Below are 10,000 nucleotides of genomic sequence, written 5' to 3'. Positions count from 1 at the left end.
GAATGAGGAAGGGAAAGAAGGGGAGGTAAATTGTCGAAGAGAAAGAGAGAAAGAAAAAAAAAGGAGAGAGAGAGAGAAAAAAATATTTTTTTGGGGGGTGAAATAGGGAAAGGAAGAGAAGAAGTTGTTAGAATGAGGAAGGGAAAGAATGAGAGAAAAGGTGTTGAAGGGAAAGAGAGAAAGAAAAAAGAAAAGAGAAAAGGGAGAAAGAGAAAAAAAAATGTTGTTGAGATGAAATAGGGAAAGAAAGAAAGGAAAATTAATGGGATGAGGAAGGGGAAGAATGAGAGAAAAATTGTCGAAGAGAAAGAGAGAAAGAGAGAAAGATGAAATAGGGAAAAGAAGAAAGGAAAATTGATGGAATGAGGAAAGGAAAGAATGAGAGAAAAAAATGTTGAGGTGAAATGAGGAAAAGAGAGAAAGAAAAAGAAAAGAGAAAAAGGAGAGGAAAAGTGAGAGAAAAGTTGTTGGAAAAGAAAGAATGAGAGAAAAAGTGTTGAAGGGAATGAGAGAAAGAAAAAGAAAGGGAAAAAGAGAGAAAGAAAGTGAGAAAAAAAATGTTGTTGGAATGAGGAAAGGAAAGAATGAAAGAAGTGAGGAAAAGAGAGAAAGAAAAAGAAAGAGAAAAATGAGAGAGAAAGTGAGAAAAAAATGTTGAGATGAAATAGGGAAAGGAAGAAAGGAAAGTTGTTGAAGGGAATGAGAGAAAGAAAAAGAAAGGAGAAAAGGGAGAGAGAAAATGAGAAAAAAAAAATGTTGTTGAGGTGAAATAGGGAAGGGAAGAAAGGAAAATGGTTGGAATGAGGAAAGGGAAGAATGAAAGAAATGAGGACAAGTGAGAAAGAAAAAGAAAGAGAAAAAAGAGAGAGAAAGTGAGAAAAAAAATATTGAGATGAAATAGGGAAAGGAAGAAAGAAAAATTGTTGGAATGAGGAAGGGAAAGAATGAGAGGAAGATTGTTGAAGGGAAAACAGGGGAAAGGAAGGAAGAAATTAAAAAGAAGAAAGGACAGGAAGTGAGAAAATATGTTAAGGTGAAATAGGGAAAAGGAAGAAAGAAAATTGTTGGAATGAGGAAGAAAAAGAATGAGAGAAAATTATTGAAGTGAAATGAAGAAAAGAGAGAAAGAAAAAGAAAAAGAAGGAGAGAGAAAGTGAGAAAAAATGTTGAGGTCAAAAAGGGAAAAGGAAGAAAAGAAAAGAAAGGAAGAGAAAGAAAATTGTTGAAAGAAGACGAAAGAAAATTTTTGAAATAAGAAAAGAAAAGGAAGAGAGAAAAAAATGAAGGTGAAAAGGTGAAAGAAAGAAAGTTGTTGAAATTATTATTATCAAATTGTTACTTTTTTTTAAGGAGAAAAAGAAAAGTAAAAAAAAAAAAAAAAAAAAAGGTAGATGGGAATAAGAAAATATAGAAAAAATAATGAAAAAAAGTAGACAAAGAAGAAGACAAAAATTAGATATAAAAAGGAAATTGCTGAAAGGAAAAGAAAGAAAAACGTTGAAATAGAAAAAAAAAAAGTTGAAATAGAAAAAATATGAAAGGAGAAAAAGAGAAAAAAGAAGAAATTAAAAAAAAAAGAAAAATACGGACGCCAGAAAAAAAAAAATAAATAAATAAATAAATTCTGTAAAGAAGTGACAAATAAGAAAAAATAAAAGAGAAAAGCGAAAAGAGGGTAAAGCAAAACATATAGAAAGGAAGAAGGAAAGAAAACGAAAACAAACGATGAAAGAAAAACAGAAAATAAGAAATAAAACAACAACAAAGAAAAACAGTAAAGAAGAAAAATAGGGACGAAAAAGTAAGAAAAAAATAATAATAATAAAATAAAGAAAGAAAGAAAAAGAAAAAATAAGAATAACTAATGAATAAATAAAGATTAAAAATTCGAAAAGACACAAACGAATAAAGGAGGAGACGGAAGAAAAAGAAAAAGGGGAGACGGAAGAAGAGAAAAGAAAAAAGAAAAAGAAATAAGAAAATTAAAATTAAAAAAAGAGACAAGAAGAAAAGAAAATCAAAAAGAACAAAAATCAGAGAAAAATGAAAAAAAAAATTAACATAAAGGAAGAAAAATAAGACAAAAAAGAAAAGAAAATAAGTTAAAAACAAAAAAAAAATTAAAATAGAAAAAGAAAAGAAAAAACGAAAATACAGCAACAACAACAACAACAAAAAACAACAATAAAAACAAAAGTAGGAAAGAAAAGAACAGACTGAAAAAAAGGAAAAAAAAAATATCCCCAGGCGCTCTTCACCGAGTAGGACCGCCAGACGGATCATTAGGTTTGTGTTGGTGTTTGTTTGTTGAGCTTTGGACTCCCTCCCCCCCTCCCAACCCCCCCTCCCCTCTCCCTTCCCCATCCTCCTTCCCCTCTCTCTTCTCCCCTCTTTTCTTCACCCCTCTCCCCTCTCCCCCTCTTCTCCTCTCTCTTCTCCCCTCTTTTCTTCGCCCCTCACCCTCTCCCCCTCTTCTCCTCTCTCAGCCTCCTCTCTTCACCTCTGCCTCTCCCCTCCTCTCCTCCCTATCTCCCTCTCCCTTCTTCCTCTCCCTCTTCCCTGTTCTCTCTCTCTCCCCATCTCCCTCTCCCTTCTTCCTCTCCCTCTTCCCCGTTCTCTCTCTCTCCCCATCTTCCTCTCCCTTCTTCCCCTCCCTCTTCCCCGTTCTCCCTCTCTCCCCATCTCCCCTACTTCCCACCTCTTCCTCCCTCTCCTTCCTCTCTACCTCCCCCTCTTCCCCTCCCCTCCTCCCCCTCCTCCCTCCTGTCCTTTCCCTCTTCCCCTATTCCCCTCTGACCCTTCCCCCCCTCCCCCTTCCCACTCACCCTCACCCCTTCTTCCCCTCCACCCTCACCCCTCTCCTCTCTCTCCCTCTCCCTCTCCCCTTTCCCTTTCCCCCTCTCCTTCTCCCCTCCTCCCCTTTCCCTCTCCCTCTCCCCTCCTCCCCTTTCCCTCTTCCCCTCTGACCCTTCCCCCCTCCCCCTTCCCACTCACCCTCACCCCCTCTTCCCCTCCTCCACCCTCACCCCTCTCCTCTATCTCCCTCTCCCTCCCTCTCCCCCTCTCCTTCTCCCCTCCTCCACTTTCCCTCCCCCCACCCCCCTCCTCCCTCTCCCCCCATCCTCCCCTCCTCCCTCCTTGGCAACGCGCTCTGTTGACCGTCAATATCTCACCCTGGCGACTCCCTGAGCTCAGCTTCTGGCCATGTCTCAGGGCGTCGCGACTCCAGGCCTTGGGGCTCCTTGGCTCCGCTCCGTCGCCGTCGGGTTCCTGAGGGGGGAGGGGGGGAAGGGGGAAAGTGGGGGGAGAGGGGGAGGGGTTGGAAGGAGTATGAGGGGGAAGGTGGGGGGAAGGGGGGGGAAGGTGGGGAGAGAGGGGGAGGGGTTGGAAGGAGGATGAGGGGGAAGGTGGGGAGAAGGGGAGGGGTTGGAAGGGGATGAGGGGGGAGGTGGGGAGAGGGGGAGGGGTTGGAAGGGGATGAGGGGGAAGGTGGGGAGAGGGGGAGGGGTTGGAAGGGGATGAGGGGGAAGGTGGGGAGAGGGGGAGGGGTTGGAAGGGGAGAAAGGGAGGGGGGGAGGGATGGGGTTTTAAGGGGAGAAAGGGAGGGGGGGGAGGGATGGGGTTGGAAGGGGAGAAAGGGAGGGGGGAGGAATAGGGTTAGAAGGGAAGGAATAGAAAGGGGGAGGGATGGGGTTGGAAGGGGAGAAAGAGAGGGGGAGGAATGGGATTGGAAGGGGAGAAAAGGAGGGGGGAGGAATGGGGTTGGAAGGGAGAGAGGGAAGGAGAGAGGGAAGAGATAGGGTTGGAAGGGGAGGTGGTCGGGGGGGAGGGGGAGGGCGTAGGAGGTGAAGGTAGAACACACTTGTGCTGTTTTGTGCGTGGATACGTATAACAGAGGTATGATACGTATAACAAAAGTATATCTGTATTCTATGTCTGTCTGTTTATTTAAGCTGTTTATTTGTTTTATTTGTCTGTTCGGTTTATCTATCTGGTGATCTCGTTATCTGTCTATCTATCTGTCCATCTCGTTATTAAAATATTTACCTACCTACCTATTTATCTATCTATCTATATGTCTGCCTATCTTGCTATCTATCTATCTATCTATATGTCTGCCTATCTTGCTATCTATCTATCTATCTATATGTCTGCCTATCTTGATATCTATCTATCTATATGTCTGCCTATCTTGCTATCTATCTATCTATCTATCTGTCTATCTATCTATCTATCTTTCTCGTTATCTACCTAAACGTACACATGAGCTGTTGTTTTTTTCTCACAGTAAATAAACCTTTATCCTCGGGACTTCATTATCTCTTGCATAATGGCGAATGCAATTGCACCGTTTGAAATCCTCCACATGAGTCATTTGAAACTAATAACCCTGACAAAGAGATTATCTTAATAAATGCCCTTATCTTGATTCGTATTATCTACTTTTGAAACTTAAATACCTAATGACCGTAGTAATAGACTGTATAAAGACCTTTCCATAATTATATATTCAAGTAAGTCTATGTGCGTTTATAGTCTATGCATTTATATTCATGCGTACAAGTGTATGTACATAAGAAACGCCCATTAAAACTCACACAAAGAAATGAAAACGACAAAAAAATGAATAAATAAAATCGTTTCTCTGTCGTAATACAAGGTCGCACAGTCTTTACCTTAATATTCCCTCAAGGAATACTTTCCGCTGAAAAAAAAGAAAAGAAAAGAAAAAAAGAAAAAAAGAAAAAAAAAAAAACGTATATAATTCCCGAGCTAAAATATATGTTACATTTCTTATCGCGGCATCAAATGAAGATCGAAATGCGTGGTTTTAATACGTATCAAAAAATAAATCTTAGCTCGAGGGATACTCACACAGAGCACATTAGTCGTAATTTCCAAGAATTCGACATGCAGCATTACAGGCGAAGGAGTGGTGACATGCCTTCGAACATTCGCGAAATCTTGTTTCGCTCCGCGTTTCATTTTTTCGCGCTTGTACGGTTCCTGTGTCTCACTACATGTTATTTCTTATAGCACGACTAATGACATTCCTCTCGGGATTCTTATCTGCCATAAAGGGGGGAAGTGAAGTGAGCAAAGGTTTGGCGGGGCTACAGGCACTGGGGGCTGCGCAGGTTGTGAATAATCCTTATGGCCGGCGGACGTAAGGCTGGCAGTCCCTCACCAGGAGCACGCGGTAGCTCATCTGATACAAAGCCTCGGAGTCTTATACACCACTTGAGGGATAAAGGGCCACTTAAGGGCGTCTTTTGCTGATCTCCCAGAGTCGTGGGAGGAGGCGTGGCCGGCCGTTCTGACCGGTTCGCTTCCCCCCCGCGATGCTTGCCTCCCTCGCGCATCTCCGGCGAGATCTCCCGCCTCGCCATCTCATCTCGTCTCGATTCCCCTTTTGACAATGGCCATTAGCAGGGGGAGCGCTAAACATAGAGGCTAAATTACGCCTCGTCTCCCGGGATTTACGACCATAATGCGCTGCGTCGCGCGGGCGGCGGGGCACGATAGCTGTCAGCTGTGATGGGCGCGGGGCGGCTGACGAGAGGAGAAAAACTATTATCTCTTCAGAAATTCAGAGGAGGCGGAGGTGTCACTAAGGACGCGCCAGGGAAACGCCAAATGATGACGCGATCTCCGATAATACACACGAGACTATATCCAACGTGAATCACTGTTAAGGCCTTTGATGCCCCTACGACTGGGCTGAATGAGGGGTTGATGCCTGGGTATGTGGGTAGAGTGGGCACGAGGGTCTGTGTGACGTTAGGTGGAGCTGTTCGGTCTAGCGGGTTCTCATCTCAAGACCTTTTGAAAAAAATAATTCTCGGTTTTTCAAAATTCATCATTACTTTTATTTCTAAGTCTAATAAAAAAAATATATATATATCAATTCTTTATCACTTTCATTTCTAAATCTAATCAAATAAAATAAAATGTTATCAGTTCCTTATTACTTGTAATTCTAAATCTAGTCAACATTAAAAAAAAAAAAAAAAAAAAAAAAAAAAAAAATCTAACAGTACTTAATCCCAAAAATAATAGTTCTAATTCTCCAACATAAATTCCTTAGAAAGACCGCCATGGTGACATAAGCCTTGCAATGTTGCATATCGTGCACGGGATCTTGACTGTCAGCTGATGAAGGAAGATACAGATCAGCAAATCTCAACCAAAAACAAGTGGACAGTCAGTATATTTTTCTCGTATAAACAAAAATATATATATATTTATTTTATTTTAATTTCATGAAAATTCTTGAAGAAAAGGGAAAAGGATGAGAGTGAGGAGGAGGAGAAAGGAGAAGAAGGAGGAGGGGAAGAAGATTATGGTGATAAAGAAGGAGAGAAGAAGGAAGAAGAAGAAAAATAAGAAAATTCTTGAAGAAAAGGGTATTGGAAAAGGATGAGAGTGAGGAGGGGGAGGAGGAGGAAGGAGAAGAAGGAGGAGGGGAAGAAGATTATAATAATAAAGAAGAAGAAGAATAAAGAAAGAAGAAGAAGAAAAGGAAGATAATAAGGGAGAAAAAGTGGGAGAAGAAGAAAATGAAGTGATGGTGTTGGTGAAGAAGAAGAAGAAGAAAGAGACGAAGAAAAAGAAAAAGGATACGGAAAGGGAAAAGAAAAAGAAGATAATGATAAAGATGAAGAAGAAGAGGAACAACAACAACAACAACAATGACAAGACGAAGAAGAAGAAAAGAATAAAAAAGAAGAAGATAATAAGAACACGAAAAACAAAATAAAGAAGGAGAAGATGGTGAGGAAGAAGAAGAAAAAGAAGAAGAAAAATGGTGAAGACAAAGAAGAAGAAAACCAAGATGAAGAAGAAAAAGAGAATGGTGAAGAACAACAACAACAAGAAAAAAACAGATGACGAGAAAGAAGAAGATAATGAATATGAAGAAGAAAAAGAAGAGGAAGATGAAGAAGAAAAGATAATGGAAAAGAAGAAGAAGAAGATGGTGAAGAAGAAAAAGAAGAAGCAGAAGAAGATGGTGAAGAAGAAGAAGGTAATGAAAAAGAAGAAGAAGAAGAAGAAGAAGTGGTGAAGAAGAAGAAGAAGAAGAAAAAGGGGTGAAGAAAAAGTGGTGAAGAAATAATAATAATAAGATGGTGAAGAGGAAGCTAATGAAAAAAAAAATAAGATGGTGAAGAAAAAGAAGGAGAAGATGGTGAAAAAGAAAGAGAGAATGGTGAAGAACAACAACAAGTAAAACAAGAAGATGAAGAAGAAGAAGATAATGAAATAAAAGAAGAAGAGGAAGATGGTGAAGAAGAAGAAAATAATGAAATAAAAGAAGAAGAGGAAGATGGGGAAGAAGAAGAAAATAATGAAATAAAAGAAAAAGAGGAAGATAGTGAAGAAGAAGAAGATAATGAAATAAAAGAAGAAGATGGAAAATGGTTCAGAAGAAGAAATAGAAGGTAATGAAAAAGAAGAAGAAGGAAATGGTAAAGAATAAGAAGAAAAAGATGGTGAAGAAGAAAAAAAAGATGGTGAAGAAGAATAAGAAGATATTGAAAAAGAAGAAGAAGAATAAGAGGGTGAAGAAGAAAAAGTAGAAGAAGGAGAAGGAAAAGAAAAAGAAGAGGAATGGGAAGGAGAAAAAAACAACGAAATATACCCATCCGGTGAGGTTACGGCAGATAAGTAAAAAAGGACTAATTCACTTATGAGATTATGAATGTGTGTCTGTCGAATTTTGGTGCTTTTCTTAAAGGGAAAGGATTGTAATAGAAAACGGGGATTGGAAAGGCAAAGGAGGGTGATAGGATAAGAAAGATGATAATGATAAGAATAATGATGATAATAACAATGTAGGTGATAAGAGTGATAGGGATGATGGTAGTAATAAAAATAAGAATGAGGTAATGGTGATGATAATAATGACAAAAAAGTGATAATAGTTATTATAACAGTAATGATTATAATGATGATAATAACAATGATATTCATAACAATAATTAGCACTTTTTACAATATAAATAATAGATTGATTTCTTGGAGAGTTCTTTATGTCTCTCAAACACACTCCTGAATGAATACCAAAAAGGAATATATATATATATATATATATATATATATATATATATATATATATATATATATATATATATATATATACATAAAAACATAGGTTGTCTCCCACAGTCACATTTTCAAGAATTCGAGCTATGAAAGACCAATAACTGAGAATGATTTGCAGGCTAGGGAGAGAGAGGGAGAGAGGGAGAAGGGGGGAGTGAGGGAGAGAGAGAGAGAGAGAGAGAGAGAGAGAGGGGGGGGGGGAGTGAGGGAGTGAGGGAGGGAGGGAGGGAGGAAGACAGACAGACAGACAGATAGACAGAGACAGACCGAGAGAGAGAAAGAGAGACAGAGAGGAAGGGGGGGGGGGGGCGATAGCCGAGATGAAAAAGAATAAAAACAATATGGACGTGATATTTCTTTTCGCAAATACCAGCACAGCCAACTCAAGGCCCACGTCTGTCACATCCCTTAAGACAAAGTAGAAAAAAGGAGCGATAGGAAGAAGAGGAAGAGGAAGAGGAGGAGGAGGAAGAAAAGGGGAGGGAGGAAGATGAAGAGGAAGAAGAAGAGAAGGAGGAGGAGGAGGAGGAAGAAGAAGAAGAAGAGGGGGAGGAGGAAGAAGAGGAGGATGAGGAGGAGGAGGAGGAAGAGGAAGAGGTAGAGGAAGACGAAGAAGAGGAGGAGGAGGAGGAGGAGGAAGAAGAAGAAGATAAGGGGGAGGAGGAAGAAGAGGAGGATGAGGAGGAGGAAGAGGAAGAGGTAGAGGAAGACGAAGAAGAGGAGGATGAGGAGGAGGAGGAAGAGGAAGAGGAGGACGAGGAAGAGGCCGAGGAGGAGGATGAGGATGAGGAGGAGGAAGAGGAAGAGGTAGAGGAAGACGAAGAAGAGGAGGAGGAGGAGGAGGAGGAAGAGGAAGAGGAGGACGAGGAAGAGGCCGAGGAGGAGGAGGAAGAAGAGGAGGAGGAGGAGGAGAAGGAGGAAGAAGAGGAAGAGGGAGAGGAGGAGGAGGAGGAGGAGGAGGAGGAGGAGGAGGAGGAAGAGGAAGAGAAGGAGGAGGAAGAAGAGGAGGAGGAAGAGGAGGAGGAGGAGGAGGAGGAGAAAGAGTAGGAGGAGGAGGAAGAAGAGGAGGAGGAAGAGGAGGAAAATGAAGAGTAGAAGGAGGAGGTGGAGGAGGAGAAGAAAAAGGTAAAATAAAATGATGGGGAGGAAAAGTAAGAATTTGAGGAGGAGGAAATAGAGAAATCTGGAGCTTAGGAGGAGGAGGAAGAGGAGGAGAAGGAGAAAGAAGAGGAAGAGGAAGCATAGGTGGAAGAGACAGAAGGAAATTAGGATAACGATGATGATGGTTAGGAGAAGGAAGACGAGAAAAAAAGAAGATTGACGGAAACAGAAGAAGATGGAAGAGAACAATAAGGAGGTAGAGATTGAGAATGAAAAAGGTGGGATTTGTAGAAAAGAAAGAAGAAGAAAGGGAAACAGTAGAAGAGTGACACAAAGAATGAGAATGAGAAGAAGAAGAAGAAGAAGAGAGAAAAGGAAACAAAAAAAGAGGGAAGAAGGAGAGAAGAAAAGAAGAATGAAGTAAGGCGATGAAGAATAAGGTGAATGAAAACAAAAAAATATATATATAAATAGAAAGAGAAGAGGAGAAAAGGGAAGATGAAAAGAAGGAGAAGGAGAAGGAAGAGGAGGAGGAGGAGTAAGAGATGAAGAAGGAAAAAACGGACAAGGAAGAAAAAGGAGAAAGAAAGAAGAAGACGGAGGAGAAGAAGAGATAATAAAACAAAACAAGAATAAGAAATAAAAGCAAGAATAAGAACAAGAATAAGATTAAGAAATGAAGAATAAACACAACAAAAAAGACAACAGGAAAACAAAAAAATAAGACCAAGAATAAAGCACAAAAATTAAGACGAAGGAGAAGTCATGACCCCCCTCACCCTCCACCCCCCAC

Source organism: Penaeus chinensis, chromosome 41 (genome assembly GCF_019202785.1).
Source record: "Penaeus chinensis breed Huanghai No. 1 chromosome 41, ASM1920278v2, whole genome shotgun sequence".
NCBI lineage: Eukaryota > Metazoa > Arthropoda > Malacostraca > Decapoda > Penaeidae > Penaeus > Penaeus chinensis.
Note: the sequence above shows the minus strand (reverse complement) of the source record.